The sequence below is a fragment of the Rhinopithecus bieti genome, unplaced genomic scaffold (genome assembly GCF_001698545.2).
Source record: "Rhinopithecus bieti isolate Rb0 unplaced genomic scaffold, ASM169854v2 scaffold_11565, whole genome shotgun sequence".
NCBI classification, from domain to species: Eukaryota; Metazoa; Chordata; class Mammalia; order Primates; family Cercopithecidae; genus Rhinopithecus; species Rhinopithecus bieti.
In genome coordinates this window covers 1,098,563-1,117,088 of record NW_016807049.1, presented here as the reverse complement: position 1 = coordinate 1,117,088, position 18,526 = coordinate 1,098,563, and the positions used below count along the sequence as shown (strand labels likewise).

The following is an 18,526-nucleotide window of genomic DNA, read 5'->3' as shown; positions in this document are numbered from 1 at the left end:
GGCTGGATGTAGTGGCTCATGCCTATAATCCCAGCACTCTGGGAGGCCAAGGCTGGCAGATCGCTTGAGGTCAGGAGTTCGAGACGAGCCTGGCCAACATGTTAAAACACCATCTCTACTAAAAACACAAAAATTAGCCAGGCATGGTGGCAGGTGCCTGTAATCCCAGCTACTTGGGAAACAGGCACAAGAACTGCTTGAACCTGGGAGGCAGAAGTTGCAGTGAGATCATACCACTGTACTTCAGCCTGGGTGACAGAGCGAGACTCTGTCTCAAAAAAGAAAATTTTAGGAGAACGTGCATACTGATTTGCACATATACATATTGAATTTTCAAAGCATATTCACAGAATATTACCTTTATTTAATTTGCTGAGCTAGTGGTGCTAATTCCATTTGATGGACTGGGATACGGATCGCTGGCTAAGTTAATGTCATATAACTATGTACCGATGCCAAAGTTAGCCACATCTTACTTCCAGACATTTACCTTATTTCTGGTTTCAAAAATTATTAAATCTGAAAATTACTTCTGATTTCAAAGGGATTCTCTGAAACGGAAAACAAATAAAGACAAGCTGTTGTATGGTGCAAAGTGACGGAAATTAGGCCAAATCCAGCCTCAGTTTGTATCATCAATTTCCTTATCTGTAAAATGAAGCTAGTATACATTTTTGAGGTTATTATGAAGAGTAAATGATAAGGTTTATACATGGAACATTTAGTATTTTACCTAGTTCACATAAGACCATCAAGATATAGTCGTAAATTATAAAAATAATGATTTGACTTTGATTTTCGTAAGGTTATCATTAAATGAAAGGTTCGGTACCACTGCTGGTAGCTGCTAAGCTGCAGCAAAGACTTATTTTGAAGATGCCATATTTTTTGTAAGACTGCTAATCCAGTCAAAAATAGTCTACTACATGCCAGGCATGGTGCTAGGTGCTGGACATAGACTAGTGAGAAAGAGTCCCTGCCCTCAGGCAGCTTACATTTTAGATGGTTCTATTAGTATTTGCAGCTTGGGCTGCTCCTACAGCTTTCTTGCACCAAATAAGTGTACTTTGATCAGAACCTCAGAAGTGGAATTAATTCAGCACACAGTATTTGCTGAAGGAAGGGGGATGGGCAAAGAAAAACTTGGGGATTTACCAGGGTACCAATCAACCAATGCCAGTGTCCCACACTGGCCCAGAATCCACATACTATGAACTTAAACTCACTTGGAGAAGTCCTCTAATGAAAGGATAATATTGGTATTATGTACATCTCATACCTAGAGCAAAAACCTCTCCATGTATGTTGTCTTCTCTCTCCAAAGGAAGAATTCATTATATCCCTGCCATATTGCCAAATTTAGCTAGAATTTTGAGTGGAGCCCCAATCACTAAGTCTTACTTAAGATGCCTTTATTTCCTATCTAGTATATTTTCAGTCCTTCCTATTTCCCTTTATTCCTTTGGGCCCTGTGTTTTTAGCACCCCAGACCCACACTGAGTGTGGGTTCCGTCCTATGAAAATAGTCTTACACTCTTGTTAGTAAATTATTCGGGCTTCTGTGTTGCTCTTGAGTTTTGGTTAGGCCTAAGGAATTTATTCCATGGGGAAGATTTTGTTTTTCCCTTACCCCTACATTTGTTTCTGTTTGGGGATCTCCTTTTGCACATTTCTGGCCTGAAGCTGCTCTTAAAACTTCTGAAACTTGTTTCCTAGGATCAAGGAGACAACATCACGGAGGTCAGTGGCTGTTAATGGGCACAGCCACAGGTTAGTCCAGAGCAAAGACAAGGGCTGCTAAAGAGGCCATTGACCTGGGCTATTGGGTACAGGGTGTTGCAGTTTGATCCTGCACCATACCTTGAAGGCAGCCTGGCCTGGAATGGCTAATGAGGCTGAGGCAGGTTAGATATCATAAGCATAATTAGATGAACAATGTGCATGTCTTTTTAACTGCAAGCTAGCTAAGGCTGTGAAAGGGTACTATTTAGGCCCCATCATTGTATTGCTAGCTCCTAGTCTAGGGAGGCATCTTAAATATGTTGCCCCAAATTCCATTTGAATTCAGAGTCAAAGAAGCAGTGACAACATTGAATGTATGTGGCTTATCTTCACGGTTTCAGGTTTGCTTAGGTTTGATTGATTACCTTCAATTCTAACCTCGGCTTTGGTTTTTCAGTTCCCCAAATGGACAGTGTCTTGAGGAGCATGTGACTCGAAGATCCTCCATTCTATAATTGACTTAGAAATCCTAGCTGGAGGACATGGTTACAAGTATTCTCCTGGCTACAGTCATCCTCCTCCTGTTGCAAACAATCTCAATGGAGATGAGAACATAATTGTAGTCATCCTTGATTGCTTACTGCAGTTATCTTTAACTCTGTCTTGACATTAAAGGAAGTGTTATCAATTCCAAAGACTAAGGACAATTTTTAAAATGTGTAAATATTGTAATTCCAAAACATACCATAGATACAGACACGTGCATATCCAAGATATTAGTAAACCATTATCCACTCGAGGTAATTATGTGATTTCTGAGTCACAAATCATTTCCCTTTAATACAAAACTAGGAAAATATCCAAAGACTAGTGAAGGTAGCCATCTAAGTACCCGGGCTGGTAAATGTAAAACAAGGAAACCCTGGTTGTAATGTTTTTTATGTACTTTTGGCTGCCTGCCTTCTTACTGTATTTCCAGGAAAACCAAGGTCTTTTCAGATTTTAGAATCAGTTATTCACTGGCTTTTTGAGTACTTGAGAGTTATTATGCATCCTAGTGGATGGCTTAGAAGAGGTTGTAAGGGAACCATTTTCATTTCAATCTAAATGCATATTTTGCAACTGTTGATGTATTCTGATAGAAAGCTTCACATTCCAGAACGGATTCTATTAGGTTTTAAAATGATAATTAAATTTCTTTTTCTTTTCTTTCTTTGGCTTCAGAGTTGACTGTTAAGTGTCACTTTTTTGGGCTTTATCTTTGGGTCTTCAGCATATTTTAAATGCCTGAGGTATTCTTAGACTGATTGCCAACCTCTTTGCAGTTTCTTAAAAAAAAAACTACCCTTTTAACTGCTCCTCCAGTCTAGATGTCTCCTGGACTAGTGTTAATTGTTCTTTCTCTTTTTATATGTGACTTAAATGGCACATCATCCTGTGTTAGGCTGTTCTTGCACTGCTATAAAGAAATACCTGAGACTGGGTAATTTATTAAGAAAAGAGGTTTAATTGGCTCCCAGTTCTGCAGGCTGTACAGGAAGCATAGCACTGGCATCTGCTTGACTTCCGGGGAAGCCTCAGGGAGATTTTTCTCATGGTAAAAGGCTAAACAGGAGCAGGCACTTTACATGGTGGGATCAAAGGGAGGTGCCACATACTTTAAACAGCCAGATTACTATCGAGGACCCCACCAAGCCATGAGGGATCTGCCCCCATGACCCAAACCCCTCCTGCCAGGCCCCACCTGCAATGCTGGGGATTACGTCTTAACATGAAATTTGGAGGGGACCTCCAAACTCTGTATCAGTCACTAATGAAGACCCCCTTCTACCAGTAAGGTTCAGAATTGAATTCCATTTGTTCCCTAAATACTTGATTGCTTTTATTTTAAAAATGTTTAGTCGAATAGCTCTCCAATACAGAATTTTGTTCATATGGCCACTTAACTCCGTTCCCAAAGTTCGTCCATCCTCATCCTAATTTCTTATGTGCAAAGGGCCTGTGGTTACACTGAGTTCTGCAATTTACAGTTTCACTCCTGAAAATCATTCTTTTATTAATTAAAGAATCAGACTAAGATTTGATTTCCATCTTTTCCCACTCACTGGCTAATTTGGCTTTGATATTCAGTCTATATGAGCCTTAACGTCTGTGAAATATGGATACTATTAACAGTGCTGGAAGAGTGTAAAAGAAAATATGCATGTAAATCAGTCATAAGTGCTTGACATGTGGGTAGACACATGAACAGTGTTAATTATGATATTGCTCCAGCTGAAAAGGTTGAAAGGGCAGAAGAGAAAAAAAGAAGAAGGAAAGGAAGAGGGGAAGTAGCAGAAGAAAGGAAAAGAAGAAAGAGAAATGCAAGAGCATGTAATGGCTAAAATAATGAGATTGTAGCTTAGCCTTTTAGGAAGGTTTGCCAAGTATCACTTCCTTTAATTTACATAGTTCTCATCTTCCATGCAATTACAAAGTGTGATGAGAGTCTCTCTGAAATTTATTATTTTCCTTTCCTTTCTTTTTCCCTCAGGAAGATGCCAATAGAAACTGCTTTTCAGTTTCTCTCTGCTGGCCCTTTGCCCTAACTTTTGACCTCCTCTCTACATTAGCTAAACTCCACCTCACCCCTCTATCAAACAGCTTGACCACTTCTTCGCTATTGTGACAGCTCTGATTCATGAGAGGACTCTATCCTCTGCCGCCAAAGGGCTGTTTCGACCCGATTAGATAATGCTGGAGCTAGACTTAATTTCAATAGGTTTTGAAGCTGCTATCTCTATTTTGTAAACTATATATTTTAAAATCTACTGATTTTTGTCTAGTTAATTCAGCTGTCCTTACATAAACTTCATTTAAAAAGTCGTTAGAACATCAGCATAGCACATGTGGAATAAATATAGAAGTTAATTTTCAGTGCAACTGGTCTTTGAAGTTTAATAGCCAATAAATATAAACACAAAATGACAGTTGCCTCATTACAAATGTAAACACATATATAAACCTACCCAGTAGCAATCTGAAACAAGCTTAGGAATCCACCTCCTACTTTTGTTATGCCTGAGCCTTTTTTCATCAAGTCTATCTTTGCCTTTGATTTATTAGTTCCTTCCTTACCAATGTGGCTATCAAATAAGGACCCTAAAATAGTTATTTCTAATGAAAAATAACTTTAGGATTTTAACAAAGAGAGAAAAAAGACTCTTCATATAACCCTTTCAATTAAAGAAAACCGAGCTACAATGTGCATTTTTATCCAGAATATCACCATTTGCCCCAGGCCCACTCAACCCTTGGTGTGCTTAAGACATGGCTCTGTCAGATGTAAAACTCTGGACATAACTGCTGTGGGGAAGAAAAGCCACCCACTCATGCCCAAGAAGCTGCTTCAGAGTCCCTGATGATCAGGTTCAAGGTCATTTTTCTGTACCTTCTTTGTTAAAAGATGCTTTGATTATACAGAATTCTTTCAATTTTTTTGGCCTTTGTTCTCTTATAATTCAGTGAGAATAAGAGAATGTCAGTTGCTTCAGCAGTTAGTGACACTGGTTAGAACTCCCCTCAGATGAAAGTCTGAGGCCCAGATGAGCTCTGAGCTGGATGTTCCCCAGTGGGGTTAGCCTTCCACAGCTCTCAGAGCACAAAGACGATTTTGAGTCTCAGCCGTCACTCTTATCAAATATTCTTACCCTTTTGCAGCAATTACTTTTGTCACTATTGCTATTACGGTTCTGCTAAAATCTCTCTTTCTTTCTCATATTTCTGTAAAGTCATGCACTGCATAATGATGTTTTGGTCAACGATGGACCACTTATACAAGAGTAGTCCTATAAGATTATAATACTGTTTTTTTTGTTTGTTGGTTGGTTGGTTTGTTTGTTTTTAGACAGGGTCTCACTCTGTTGTCCAGGCTGGAGTGCAGGGGCCATCTTGGCTCACTGCAGCCTCAACCTCCTAAGGCTCAGGTGATCCTCTTACCTCAGCCCCTGATTAAGTGGGACCATGTCCAGCTAATTTTGGCATTTTTTTTTTAGTAGAGATGGGGTTTTGCTATGTTGCCCAAGCTGATCTTAAATTCCTGGACTCAAGCAATCCACCTGCCTCAGTCTCCCAAAGTGCTGGGATTACAGTTGTGAGCCACCACACTGGCCTAATACCATATTTTTACTCTACCTTTTCTACATTTTGATGTTTACATACACAGGTGTTTCCTATTGCATTCAGTACAATGACATGCTGTACAGATAGCCTTAGAAGCAATAGGGAGAATGATAGAGCCTATGTATGTACCACGTTATACCATCTTGGTTTGTGTGCGTGCACTCTGTGATGTTTAGATGACGAAGAAGTCACCTAATGATGCATTTCTCAGAATGTGTCTTCATTGTTAAGTGAGGCATGACTGTATAAGAAATAAATTTATTTTCAGCACGTGCTGACTACTTTATCTTAACAAAATGTTAACATAATTTAGCCTTTACTACAGAAGTCGGCATCATAATATGTAGATTGCTTATGCTAATCGGGAAACGTTAAGGTAAACTATGTCTATTTTAAGTGAAGTAAGTGGTTTAAATGACTCCATTTCAAAGAAAACTTCACTTCAGTAATTCTTTTAAAAAATCTGCCTCTAAGTGTTTCTATTCCCAATAGTAAAATAAATAGACAAACAAACAGCTCTTACTAAAACAACAGTAATTTACTATCTTGCACCAGAAGAAATGAGATTTCAAATGTGGAGAAGGTCTGGGATAGTAACACCACTTTTAGAAATTACACATTATGTTTGTTTTAACATAAATTTGAATTCAAGGAAATTTTTGTGCTCTCAAAGAAACTGAGGAACTTCAAATAAGTTACCTACAAACACACAGTCTCATTATTTTCAGCATACTAACTTCTAATTTTTATTAATTTACCATACAGAATATTGCCTGTAATTTTAATTAACTAATACATGCCATTTTATATTCTGCATTTTGCACACATTTCCTTATATCAGTATAACTTCCATATTTCTTGTAATAATAAAGTATTATGTAAGTTTAGCGGTTTAACATTCCATAATGTTAAACTGTTCCCCTGTTGTTGTGTTATGGTGTTAATAACAGTTGTAAGAACAGCTACCATTCATTAACTGTTCACACAATAAATACTATGTTAAAAGCATCATTTATCAAAGTAACAAAGAATCTTGATTTGTCATATGGAAATGCATAGATTTTAGAACTCGGTATATAACAAGTCTTTGAATAACTTTGTTTTATTCAACTTTATTTTCTTATAATTATAATATTGGTGGAAAAAAATGTTAGTTGGGGCCAATGTCTGTGTGGAGTTTGCACAAACTCCCCATGTCTGTGTGGGTTTTCTCCAGGTACTAAGGTGAGCAAGAACCTATCAACAATGTTACGTGAGGACTTACTGTGCTAATATCTGTGTGACTTTAGTCAAGAAAAAAAAAATTCCCTAATTTTTTCTTCATCTTCAATATCTTCTTGTGAACACATATAAATAATAGCTGACTTAGAGATTGTACCTCCCACTGAGCCTCACATGTAGTAGGTGTTCAAGAAATGAGGGAATATTGTTACTGGGAGCTGCCTAAAGTTGACTTACATCCATAAAATGAGATTTATTTCATTTTGTACATATTTCCAGATGGATCTCCAGGATAACTAAATTGTCAATGCCACCTGCAATATGCTATGTTCATTTTTTATTTTTATTTTATTTTTTTTCTAGACAGGGTCTCACTGTTGTCACCCAGGCTGGAGTGCAGTGGTGTGATTACCTCTCACCTCAACCTCCACCTCCCAGGCTCAGGTGATCCTTCCATCTCAGCCTCTCAAGTAGCTGGGACTACAGGTGTGCACCACCACGCCATGTTTTGTATATTTTTTTGTAGAGACGGGGTTTCACCATGTTGCCCAGGGTGGTCTTGAACTCCTGGACTCAAGCAATCTGCCTGCCTTGGCCTCCTGAAGTGTTGGGATTATAGGCACGAGCCACCATGCCAAGCCAATTTTTTATATACCAAATCCTCACCAAGGCTGCCTTTCTGTCATTCTTTCTTTACTTGTTCATTCTTCACTTCTTTCTCTCAACAAATATTAAAACGTGTTGCACACCTGGAAATCACTGCAATACCCCAGATTGTAACTGCTGTGAAGGAAATTCCTCTATTCAACAGGAATCAGAAGACCTTTGTGCAGTATAGGCAGTAGATAGGCAGAGAAGGCTGGTAGATAGGCAGAAGTATGTATGTGTGAGCATTTTTTAAAAAAACTATGTCCGTCTTCCCTCAGAGATTATAATTAATCATCTTGATACTATACTATATCAGACAGAATGACCAAGATATAACCTCCTGGGAAAGACAGATATACAAACAGATAATAATACAATATAATATTATTATATACATTATGTACAAAATGTTATGGCAGTATATTTGTGCCTGAGGGACTGGGGATTGGTAAGAATTAGCTTTTGAATTATTATTTTTTCAAATGAGTAGCAGTTTACCAGATAAATAGAAAGGCACCCCAAATAAGAAGATGTTGTCAGGCCGGGCGCGGTGGCTCAAGCCTGTAATCCCAGCACTTTGGGAGGCCGAGACGGGTGGATCACGAGGTCAGGAGATCGAGACCATCTTGGCTAACACGGTGAAACCCCCGTCTCTACTAAAAAATACAAAAAACTAGCCGGGCGAGGTGGCGGGCGCCTGTAGTCCCAGCTACTCAGGAGGCTGAGGCAGGAGAATGGCGTGAACCCGGGAGGTGGAGCTTGCAGTGAGCTGAGATCCGGCCACTGCACTCCAGCCTGGGCGACAGAGCGAGACTCCGTCTCAAAAAAAAAAAAAAAAAAAAAAAAAGAAGATGTTGTCTACTCACAGAAAACAGAAGGAGCAAAGTCAAGTATGGAGCCTAGGAGACAACTGAGTATCTGGCAACCACTTCCTATAGCTGTAATAATTTTGGTTGGAGATTAGTATTAGAAGAGGAGGGAGAGAAAGTAAGCTAGGCAGTTAGGAAATCTCACTTACCTCCCATGAGACAGGCAGTATTCTAGACATCTTGTGCATATTTTGTCTTACAACTCTCAGAACAACTGTATTTTAGAGGTGGTGCCAGTGAGACTTTGAATATGAGGCTGGCTGTCCAAGGTCCTGTAGCAAGAACATATCAGAATTGGTGTTTAGAGCCAAGTCTGCCAGCTCAAAACCCACCTTCTCTTCACCTCTAAGATGCGATGGGGAAACCACTTAGGGATCTTCTCATTTATTTGGGTTTAATTAACTTCTCTGCTGGAAGATAAGTTTTTGGGATTTTGTTCTCTGTTGTCTCAAAAACAGACGTTCTACAAATGTATTTTACCTTCCTTTGATGTTTTTCAAAAGTAAATGCCACCTCTCCATGGAACTATTATGTATGTAGCAGATTCTTCTCTGTAACCTTCATGCTTTCTTCATTTTACATTTTTACCGTTTATGCATCTTTGCTGTGGTCCACTCTTTGCCCTTAAATGGGGGCGAATGGAGGATCTTTTAACTTTTTTAGAGTTCTTCTGTTTGCTGTTATCATGACCTTTCTTAGGCCTTCAGCAAGAAGACTGGTTGTCTCAGTTATCTGTCATTCTGAAGATTGGCACCTTTAGGGAGGGAGTCAGAGCCCTGGAGATTTCCTTGAAGAGAATGCCATTCTGGCACGTTGCAGAATGACACTATCTCGGTGGCCAGCTTTCTCCATCCATCCTCATTGCCCCAGCCTGTGTGCCTGACATGAAGTGTGGCTGAGTCTGACCTCATTTCTTGTGCTTCCCACAGGGAAAATCCTGCTGTCCCCAAAGAAATACCCTGCCCTACTCAAGGCGGTTATTTCATTGCCCCTGAGGCTCAAGATCTTCTGTAGGGCCAGGGGTTCGCAGCGTCTGCTTCCAATCTGCCCTAAAGCACCCCTCTTCCTGTCATATAATCTCCTCCAAATCAAGCATGAACAATTCTCTAGACCAGAAATCAGCAACCAATTTTTTTTTTTTTCTTTCTTTCTTTCTTTTTTTTTTTTTGAGACAGAGTCTTGCTCGGTCGCCCAGGCTGGAGTGCAGTGGTGCAATCTCGGCTCACTGCAAGCTCTGCCTCCCAGGTTCACGCCATTCTCCTGCCTCAGCCTCCCAAGTAGCTGGGACTACAGGCACCGCCACCTCGCCCGGCTAATTTTTTTGTATTTTTGGTAGAGACGGGGTTTCACCGTGTTAGCCAGGATGGTCTCGATCTCCTGACCTCGTGATCCGCCCGCCTCGGCCTCCCAAAGTGCTGGGATTACAGGTGTGAGCCACTGTGCCCGGCCCAACAACAGATTTTTATAAGGGGTCAGGTAGTATATATTTTAGGCTTTGTGGGTCATACTGTTTCTGTTACAACTACACAACTCTGCCATGGTAACGTGAAAGCAGCCAGAGACAATATGTAAATGAATGGCTGTGGCTGTGTTCCAATAAAACTTTATTTATAGACTCTGATATTTGAATTTCAAATAATTCGCACAATTCTTTTAGTTTGTTCCAAACATTTAAAAATGTCAAAACCATTCTTAGCTCACAGGCTACACAAAAACTGGCAGCAGGGTTGGAGTTTGCCCACTCTTGCTCTGGGGAGATTGCTGTGGTGCTGCTTTTTCTGCAGAGTAAATTGGGATCTGACCACTAGAGTCTCCAAGCTGGCTGTTTTTCTGTAGCATCTCCAATCCAGAGCAGCTTTTCCTAGCTCCTAGTAATCATGCAGTTTCTGCCTGTAGACTTTGACTTCAGTTTTCTCCTCTATTCGTGCTGTCCTTCCCCCTGTGATCGAGGAAGGTGCGTAGGTGTAAGTCCCGTTAGGAAGCCGATGCCTAATCTACAGGTAAAACGTGGATTTTTTTCTTTCTGGAAAATATCTTTATTATTTAACCTTTTTCTATTTTTGAGAAATAGAATTCGATCTCTAAATGAATTAAATTAAACTAACTGCTAACTAGTGTGTGATTTTTGGAATGAATATATTTGAACTTCATTCAAATGATATTTCAGATTATTCTTTTTCTTCTTGAGATTGTATTGCAAACAGAAAGATAACTTTGGCAAGTAAATTAAAGGATTGACAAAACAAAAGTGTGAATTAAGGCAAAAAATAGATGCCAATGCCTACTTTTGTTGTTGCTGTTCATTCATTCATTTACTCAGCACATATTTGTATGTGCCAGGCACTATATTTCAAAGTGAGATCTCACTTTATATCTATCTTGACATACAAAGATGAGTAGAATACTGTGCTTGCATTTTAGGGAACTACATGGGAGACAGAGAACCAGTGAGATGTATCTTTATATATCAACTCAATATCTGTTGGTCACATTGTAGGACACGTAGAGCACAACCAATCATTGAAAGAAGGGTTGTTCTGCATGGTCGACGTGATATGGTAAAGCAGCATGTTCTATAGAGGGCAGAGTCCTGGGCCAGTTGCCTTACTCTCCTGAGTCTTTAAATCTGTAAAGCGAGACAACTACATTGCAGATTTGTGGTGCAGACTAAATGGAAGTTCATATGCATGCATAGGGTAATGCTCAACACATAGGCCTTAAAAAATCCACATCACGGGATAAGTTTGGTTTTCTTATTGATAAGCATATGGCTTTCTAGAAATGTTACATTGAGTTACTAGTAAATTTACTTCTGAATCAGACATATTTACTGACTGTGTGGTATGTTCGCATGACTATACTTCACATTGTGTACAAAATGGAGGTATTACCTGTTCTCAGTTATTAGTAGGAGCCAGGCTATGGGTATACAAAGGCATCTGAGTGATAATAATGGACATTAGAGATTCAGAGGGTGGGAGGAGGGTGAGGGATAAAAACTACCTATTGGATACAATATACACTACTTAGGTGATGGATGCACTATAATCCTAGACTTCACCACTGTGCAATTCACCTGTGTAACCAAAAACCATTTGTATTCTTAAAGCGAATGAACTAAAAACAACAACAGAGGTATGTAGGTTAAGGTCTTTCTGTTGGGTTGCTTATCAAACATCTTTATTATTATTATTATTATTACTATACTAAAGATTAGAAAGATAATCTTATGCAAACCATATGAGATCATACTTATTGACTGATTTTGTCATCTTTTTGTGTCTGTTTAGATATGAACAGTAATGGCACATATTGTGGTTGTGAGTCACTCAGTGGACTGTGGATTGAATGAACTGTATCCATCCCCATCATGATGTACAACACCAAGTCTCTTCACTAGTAGGTATTTTTAAACTAATATCATGTACACAGTTATATGTTGAGATTTTCAACAGAGTACCTATTTTTATAATGAAAATGTGCAAAACACATGTATTTGTGTTGCTGGTATGAAATATGGCTAGATCTAGTCTATTTCTGTATCAACCAATTGAAAAATGAAGGAGCATGCTGAGCTGTATCGATTAGGTGTAAGTATACAAATATGATAATTATGTGCACCTGTATAGGCAGAATTTAGAAATATAGAATCTTCCCTCTTTTTTAATTGAATTAAAAAACATCACTGGACAGTTTCAATATCTTCTGGTTAATATCATATAGATCTGGTGCCAATGTAAGCTTAAACTTTTTACCTAGTTTATACTTTGAAACAGTTTAATTTTATTATACAGGGTATTTGATGTGCTTCCACTTACAGATGCACCATACTAACAGTTGGTGTATGATATTTATGCTGTTATGGAAAGAAAGTTAAACTCAGTCAGAAGATGTTAATTTTATTTCATCTCCAGCATTTCTCCTCATACTAGTCCCCTAATCTCTAGGCCTCAGTTTCATTTGAAAAATGATAGGAATCGCTTCTGCTTTACCTACTTCATAAGATTTCCTTTGAAGGTCAAAAGAGGTAACGGATGTGAAATTATTAGCTAACGCTCAAACTCTGTAAAAATAAATGGTGTTATCTGTGGTCAACTAACATCACAAGTAGGGGGCTGGAAAAAATTGTGACCATAATTGTCTCTTCAAATTGATTAATGCAGTCTACTATTTTATGTGTTACTGACCTAAGAGATAAATGATAAAATCCTAATTAATTTTAATTTATGACCCAAATTCATTTTGTATATTTGAGAAAATTATGTTTAAATGATATATGAGGAAACATGTTTCTCACACACCCATGCACACAGCAATCTCCACCAACCATAAGGAATTTCTGCTGCTGCTTCCCTCCAGCGTGTTTACTCTTATTAGATTTTATCTATTAGGTCTTTACACATGAAGGAGAAAGATATATTAGTTATTTCTTATATGTACTTTAGTTTCAAGATACTAAGGAAACAATGTAGGAATTTGGCGAGATTGTAAATATTATTTACATATAATATTTAAAACATTTGTTAACTGAAATCTTTTTAACATCTTCTATGACCATTCTCTTTAGCTAGGAGAATACAGCTAGCCTGTTTAAAATGAACAACTGAAAATGTAATCTTAACAAACATATTCAGTAATATTGAGAAAGACTTTTCCACTAAATTTAAACAAGTTATATAACCAGGCTTATGCAATGAAACTGGTTTGCAAATTCTAATTCCTGAAATTAGATATGATTTTCACTAGACGGGCAGTGGTCTGTTACATGAATAAAATTTTTGCATCTAAATGAAACAAAAATCTTAACCGGTGACATATTCACTAGCTAATATTGTAGCGTAGTGCTGAAGTATGCAGGATCTATAGTCAGACTGCCTGAGCTTGCAACCCAGTTCCACCATTTTGTTGTTGGACAAGTCATTTAATTTCTCTGCGCTTTAGTTTGCACATTTATAGAATGAGACTAATAAAAAGAGATCTATCTGATTGCATAGGCTTGTTGTATGGATTACATGAGTTAATATGGGCAAGTGTTTGGGAGCAGTGTGAGACTTACTAAGTTATCAGTCAGTTCCCTGGGGAGTGTGGGATTATCCTGATGAGCACAGATTTTAGAATCAGAAAGCCTTGGGTCCAAAGTCATTTATTAATTGTGAAGTTTTCAAAAGCCTCAATTTCTGAGAAATAAAATGGTAATGATTATGATATACTCCATACTGCCTTTGTTCAGTTGGCTTAACACAGCATCCACACAAGGAATGGTAGCTATCACCTTTGTTGGGCATTGTAAAGATATCATCACAAATCATTATATAGTATGATTTTAAAAAGTGTAAATCAGAGAACTTCTGAATTTGAAAATGTCCTTGCCATGTGTTATATTTAAAGGACTTTTGTAAATGTGCTCAATTATAGGATTTATTTTGTTAGATTCAGAATTTCCAAAAAGATTAACAAATATTTAAATCAAACAACAAAATGCAAACATAGCTTGAATATGGAATACTGAAATGACAAAAAAATGGCTTTATTAGGCCGATCAAGGAATATCAAATGAATGTTCAGTTTATTTTGAATTTTGGACTATCACCATGTTTAAAATGACTTTTTTTTTTGCAGGAGAGAAAGAGGGCAAAAAAGAAAGGAGGTATAAATGTAGAAAATGTTTCACAAAGCGATGGGGAGTAAGGGCTTGAATTTTCACTTTCATAATCATGAGTTCTATATCAGACGTACACTTGTTTTTATTATGAATCAACTTAAGATATTGTCCTTTGAGCTTACATTGGACAAAATTCAGTGGTTTTAGTGGGTGACATTTTCCAAATGAGTCATAGTTTGTTCCCAAGGTGGAAAGTACTGATAACTTGAGGCAATATTTAGAGTCAAGAGCATGAGCCCGTGTTTTGTGTCCATCTCTCTAGTTGAGCCAGTTGCTGGGCTGACGTGTATCACTCAGACCAGAAAACCAAGTCTTGTTCCCTCACGTCCTCCTTATAAACCATCTAAAACAATGACAGCGTTTAGTTTGTCCAACTCTGTCCATCTCTGTACCCAGAAAATCTTTCATATGTAAATTTCATCTGACTTACCTGACTTGCTTATAATTCAAATTAAACTGTTATCTGTGATTGCTTTGCACACACCCATTTATTCTTCTTTGTATTTATTTTTGCAGTAACTTCTTCAACCTTTATAGAGTTTTCCTCTGATGAGGACAGTAGTGGTTATGGAGGAAGCTTTGGGGCATAAAGGCTTTGGGGGTGCATTTCTTGGTAAGAACCTACATACTATGGACATGGGTACAGGCCTGGTTGCTGTGTTGCTGTCCCTCCATGAGGGCCTGGGTGAGAGATGCTTATGGCGCTGATGTGATGCTGGTCTGCTCTCCCAGGGCCTGAAGCATGCCATACTTCTAGCCCTTCAGTGTGGCCAACATGCACATTAAGAAGTCTCATATTAGGATTTAGAATGTAATAAAATGAAAAAAGCAAGGTTGTGCAGTTGGAATGCTGGCACTACTGTGTTATTAGTCCATTTTCTGTTAGTCCATTTGCTGCTGATGAAGACATACCTGAGACTGGGCAATTTGCAAAATAAAGAGGTTTAGTGAACTTACAGTTCTATGTGGCTGGGGAGGCCTCACAATCATGGTGGAAAGCAAGGAGGAGCAAGTCACATCTTACATGGATGGCAGCAGGCACAGAGAGAGCTTGTGCAGGGGAACTCCCCCTTATAGATCCATTAGATCTCTTGAGACTTATTCACTACCATGAGAACAGCATGGGAAAGACCTGCCCCAATGATTCAGTTACTTCCCAACAGGCCCCTCACACAACATGTGGGAATTCAAGGTAAGATTTGGGTGGGGACACAGTCAAACCATATCACCTACTAAACAGACAGATTTTTGTGGATTTCTACTTATCTTCGTGGTTTTATGGTCATTATATATATTTGTGATGTTTACCTTAACATCACAAATTAAATTATGTATGTCTTTAGAAGTCTTCTTCCGGCTGGGTGCAGTCACCTGTAATCCCAGCACTTTGGGAGGCCGAGATGGGCAGATTGCTTGAGGTCAGAAGTTTGAGACCTGCCTGGCCAACATGGTGAAAACCCATCTCTACTAAAAATACAAAAAAAAAAAAAAAAAAAAAAAATTAACCAGGTGTCGTGGCACACACCTGTAATTCTAGCTGCCTGGGAGGCTGAGGCATGAGAATCGCTGGAGCCTAGGGGGTGGAGGTTGCAGCGAGTTGAGATCGCACCACTGCACTCCAGCCTAGGCAACAGAGAGAGATTCCACCTCAAAAAAAAAAAAAAAAAAAAAAAAAAAGAATCCAGTATCTACCTGATATTACTTAAATGCAGACTATGGAGCAGACATGGGATGTTCAGACCTGAAGTCTAATGTATTTGGAGATATGAAATAGATGAAATCTTTACTACAGTGGGATTCTGAGAATAGCCCCTAACTTTACGCACGGCATAATCATGGTAAAGGGAAGAGTATAAGCCTAGGAACGGAGGTGTATTCCAGCAGGCTGTGTTGTGGGCCAAGCAGAAGGTGAGTCCTTTAAGAAGAGAGCCTGCTCAGTGGTGACTGGAAGTGGAATCAATGAGCTGTGAATTTCCCAGAGAGGTTTAGTGACTCTCTCGGATGTGTTGACTATCAATGTCCTCTGCTTCCTTGCTGACCAAGCCCCACCTAGTAGCACCAAGCCTTACCTGCATGCCATGATCCCATGAGCCTCCTTGTGCTTAGATGTACAGTCCATTAATCAAGCTCATGTTCTTCCTTTCAAACTCAGTTTACAGGCACTGTCATCTGTGAAAACTTCCTTGATCTTCCCCTTAAAATTCACTGTTTCTTTTTCTGCTCTTCTGTACTGTGTGCATGCCTGTATTATAAATCATGCTCGCTTCTTTTGCAATGATTTGTTGATATAACAACTATCTCACTATGGTGTTAGCTTGTTGAGGGCACTTCCGGTCTTGTTCATTCTTGTTTTTCCTGGGTCCAGAACTCAACCAATAGTTACTGATAAAATTAATGATTCAAATGGTTAATGATACATTTTGTCCTTAGATTGCACAAGAAATAATTGCATTTGGCACATTACAAAGATTTCCATGAAATGTCTTTCAATATGGATGTTATCTTCAAATTGTTATTAATATAAATCTGTAAAAAGTACGACCAGAAAAAAATGAAAAGTGGCAAATTTTATCTTACCATGATGTTTACATCATTGTAAATATTTTTATCAAAAGATATTAGGAATTTTGAAAATGTATATCTGACTCTACTACCTACCTTCTTAATTTATCATTAAGCTTTATTGATTGATTGATTGATTGTGTTCCTGGGTGGGCTGGAAAATTTGATTTTTAGAGCAGCATTTCAACAATGATGAGAAATTTTCTGACCTCATGTTAACTGAAGGTGGAGTGACTGCCCTGATATGAGTTAGTGAGAAAAATATTTTTAAAATAGTTCTTAAGGTTTTCTTTTATTATAATAACTGTCATATTTCTTTTGATTGCTTTTGTTCAACACTCCAGACTTGAATATGTCACTGTTTTTAAATCATACATATTAAAGCATATTTACATAAATATAAAGCACATACATGCTATATAATTTATTTATATAACTCATATGTCCAAGGAAGTCCCCGACCATTAATCATTTGGGAAAGGTGGAAAATGTATATGTGTTATCATTGTTTTTTTTTTTTTGAGAGGGAGTTTCAGTTTTGCTCTTGTTGCCCAGGCTGGAGTGCAATGGTATGATCTTGGCTCACTGCAACCTCCGTTTCCCAGGTTCAAGCGGTTCTCCTGCCTCAGCCTCCTGAGTAGCTGGGATTACAGCCATGCACCACCATGCCTGGCTAATTTTATATTTTTAGTAGAGATGGGGTTTCTCCATGTTGGTCAGGCTGGTCTCGAACTCCCGACCTCGGGTAATCCACCCGCCTCGGCCTCTCAAAGTGCTGGGATTACAGGTGTGAGCCACTGCACGTGACCTGTGTTATTATTCTCGTAGATTTAAGCTATTTGTTTAAAATAGAGTGAAAATAACTGAACCAAAAAAAGGTCCTCTGTCAATAAATGAGTAGCTATACATCACTCAGAGAAGGACTTAAAATTGTTTAATTTAAACGTTTCTTCATGAATTGTACGGTTTTAACTGAAATTCTATCGTACAATTTTAACCTGAAAGTCCATTAAGTCCACTAAAACAGTGTTTTAGCACATGACGCCCACCTTTGTTGCTTGCTGTAGGCTAATCATATACAGTGAAGTCCACATGAGCTAATGAGATAGAGTAGCACAAATTATGTCAAGCCACTCAGATTTCACAGATGGCTGTAGATAGGTAACTGTAAAGCACTGAGCTAATAAAGATAATTTTTAAGAGAATAAAATAGGTGATAAGTTACTCCAGTTGTCAGCACATAAGCTATTGTAGATTAACATGCATCAAGCCAAAAGGGGTAATGTTTGAATGAACCATATATACCATATCAAGAGTATTCATCCAGTTGTGTAACCAGAAATATAATGGAATAATGTAGGTATTATCACATTATTAAAGCTTTGATATGCTCAAGTAACTGGCAATACCGCAATAATAATTACTGTTGAATGAAAATGGCTATTTCTTTCTATATATGTATTTAATATATGATATATATTTATTATATTATGATATATATCATCTATTTCTCATGTGTGTAGATGTATGTCATATATTATATATATGTAGATTATATGTATCATATATATGCATAGATGATATGTATCATATTTTATATGATATATTATTTATATACCTTTATATATCATTTGTATATATCATATATTAAAACATATATAAATAGATATATGAATTTATA

The 18,526-nt window shown here is 38.1% G+C and overlaps 1 protein-coding gene across 4 annotated transcripts in view; it reads left to right on the top strand.

The window, feature by feature from the left end:
* The window catches only part of CHRM3 (cholinergic receptor muscarinic 3), a 544,049-nt gene that overhangs the window by 156,015 nt on the left and 369,508 nt on the right, over nt 1-18,526 (top strand). For 3 of the 4 annotated variants that reach the window (XM_017879769.1, XM_017879768.1, XM_017879767.1), the window contains exon 2: nt 11,912-12,020. The exons of the other annotated variant lie outside the window; for it this stretch is intronic. The gene's annotated coding sequence lies outside the window, so the exon portion shown is untranslated. The remainder of the gene's footprint in view (nt 1-11,911; nt 12,021-18,526) is intronic. 4 annotated transcript variants of the gene reach the window in all.